General features: G+C 38.7%; 1 pseudogene; it reads left to right on the top strand.

Moving 5' to 3' along the window:
- Positions 1-1,186: 1,186 nt before the first annotated feature.
- On the top strand, positions 1,187-1,305 carry LOC120583021 (uncharacterized; annotated as a pseudogene).
- The last annotated feature ends 1,792 nt before the right edge of the window (positions 1,306-3,097 follow it).

The raw sequence follows: 3,097 nt of genomic DNA, 5'->3' as shown, positions 1-3,097 counted from the left end.
TGTTAACCAATGTCACCATAATGAAAATAAATAAATTTTTAAAAAACAAACATTTCCAAAAACCAACTACTTCTTACTACTTTCATATTTAACTTCCCCATCGGAATTATTATAACAGCCTCCTAACTAGTCTATCCACTTTTACTCTTGTCTGACACAATCCCTTCTTAATAAAGCAGGAAGAGCGAGCCTCTTAAAACTTAAGTCGGGTCATGACTTCACTCAGAAACCTGCAATAAGTGCTGTTATGGTTATCTACTATCGCATAACAAATGATACTAAAATATAACAGTTTTAAACAGCAATTTTTGATTCTCTCTCATAAACTGTGTGTTGACGGATCTTAGCTGAGTGACTCTGGCTTGGGGTCTTTCATGAAAGTAGCACATGCTAACAGATAGTGACTGGGGGTAGAGTTGTCGGAGAGCTTGATTAGGCTGGATATTCGAGATAGCTCATCCACTTGGCAGTAGTTGCTGGCAGCTGACTGGGAGGTCAGCTAGCTGTCAATCAGATTGACTGTCATGGTCTCTCCATGTGGGTTGGGATTCTCAGAGCATGAAGCCCTCTGAGAATGAGTCTTCCAAATAACAGGAAGTAGGAGCTGCCAGTCTGTAAAGCCCTGGGCTTGGACACTGATGCAGTGTCACTTCTGTTGAGTTCTATTAGTTAAAGCAGTCACTAAGCCTACCCACGTTCAAGGGAAGGGGACATACGCCCTATCTGTCCACGGAAGTAATGTCAACAGTTTTGTGACCTTTTTTAATCAGCTACAGTTTCCATCTCATTCACAGTAAAAGGCAACATTGTTACAGTGCTCTTCAAATATCTGCATAGTAAGGATTCTAGTTACTTCTCTGACCTCATCTTCTACTAAATTGCTACTATCTCACTATACTCCAGCTACACTGACCTTTCTCCCAACCCCCTGCAGCTATTCCTCAGAGCCTCAAAGTCTTAATGTTTGCCATTTCCTCTTTCCAGACTCCCTTTTCCTTCAGGTATTTATATATTTATGTGGCTTGATCCTCCTTTAAGTCTCTATTCAAATGTAACCTCCCTGTGGCCTTAGCTGACAACCCAGGAAAGTTGTCTGTCTCTCATCAGTAGAATGCAAGCTCCTAAGAGTAGAAATTTTTTTACTATTTTGTTTACGGCTGCATTTGTGGTGTCTAGACTAGTTCTTGTCTACGACCATGCTACCCTGAACAAGCCCGATCCCGTCTGATCTCAGAAACTAAGCAGGGTTGGGCCTGGTTAGTACTTGGATGGGAGACCACCTAGGAAAACCAGGTGCTGTAGGTGTCAAATAAGTAAATAAGTAAACAAAAAAACAAACAAACAAACAAACAAATAAATAAATAAATAAAAGATAAAAATAAACTAGTTCTTGGGACATTGAGAAAGCTCAATATATATATAATTTTTTTTTGAACGAGGGAATATCTGCCGTATTTATTTAACTCTTAGTAGTAGTTTTATTCCATTCACTTGCAACAATTTAAGATTTTGCCCACCGAGTTACTTTGACTCCATTAAAGAACTGTTTGTGGAAAAGTTACTTATCCCCTAACTACTTGATCACACTCAGGGAACAAATCCTGGTACATTCAGCCTTTAAAAGGGTGACTTGTTCTGAACACATAATGGTGGAACTACTGACTATGACAAAACAAGATCTCATAAGGAAGCAAACATGGCAGTAGAAGAGAAGATAATAAATTCACTCTCCAACACCACCTTGGAATCTGAAGATTCCAAGAACTGAAATGATTGCTTTGTAGTATTTTAAGGTTTTGAAGTCGATATGCCTATTTCCCAGGATTCATATGTACATAGATTTAAATCAGGCTAAATTCCGGCTAAATGTCAGAAGCTCAGAAGCCACCCAGTGAAGACTTTTAATTTCTCCTGACTTTCTGTCTAGTTCTCTGTTTATCCAACCTTATTACCTCAAGCAAACAAATCAGAGATTTAACAGGTGGACACTCATTTTTGGCTTTCCTTCATGAGGCCCTCCTAAGATTTCTCACAAGCTCAGTGTCATTTAAAACTGCAAGATATAAAGAAATCGTTGAATTGTAAAAATGTCTTTTTCACCACAGATATTAGACATTATTAAAAATTCTAAATTTCACAGCTGATTGACTCAAATTCTATTTTGGTTGTTGCTAATTACTTTTCAGAGCTCTGCTGTCAATACACCATTGTTTGGAACGTGTTCATTAGTTAACTTACCAATGGTGCAGGTGGGACACGGAACACACGATGAAGTTTTCCAAAGGCTTGAACAGAATCTGACCTTTGTTGATAAGACTTCAAGCATTCCATGTCAAAAGAAGTAACGAGGAAGCTCTACTGTAAATATGTTATTGAATGCAAAGTCACTGGGCTCTTAGTAACAGGAGCAGCTGGCTGAACCCTGGAAATATATCCTACATTTCATCTACAGATCAGCATAGAACAGCAGCCTCTGCTACATCTGTGCAAGATTTCACTGATGCAGAGGTGGAGTGCAAGTTCAACAGGAAAAAGGGTGACCCTGCAAAAGACGTCATTCCGAATTGGTTTGAAGAATGCCCAGGAACTATCCAGTGGGTCCTTTCTCCTGGTATTAGGAGACAATTATTCACTTGGTGGCAAATTTCAGGAACTGTTTCATATTTAGTAGGTTAAGATGCTTCAGGATCCTGCATTGATTATAATAATTACAATTTTGCTAACCTTTAGCAAGGACTTACTCAGTATCAGAACAATCACTAAATACAGGTATTATATCATTAAAAACAACACTAGGCATATTAATGCATATTAGTCTATCAGTATTAGTCCATTCTCACCACAACCACCAGCGAGCACTGTATTTCACCTGAAGCATTTCAATAGCATCCAGGTACATCTCCCTGCTTCTATGCTTATACCTTATTCAGTTCTCTTTACAGGACAGAGATCTATCTTTTTATGTGGTCATCATATATCATATGTGACCTAGACCCTGCCTACCCAGGTTAATTTCAGACCACTTTCGCCCTCAGTTTCTGTATTCTAGTTGCATTAGACTTTTCTATTAGACTTTTGTAGTTTCTTGAACATGCCT

The sequence above is a fragment of the Pteropus medius genome, unplaced genomic scaffold, assembly GCF_902729225.1.
Source record: "Pteropus medius unplaced genomic scaffold, Ma_sr-lr_union100, whole genome shotgun sequence".
Lineage (NCBI taxonomy): Eukaryota > Metazoa > Chordata > Mammalia > Chiroptera > Pteropodidae > Pteropus > Pteropus medius.
This window is presented reverse-complemented; position numbering and strand designations above follow the sequence as displayed.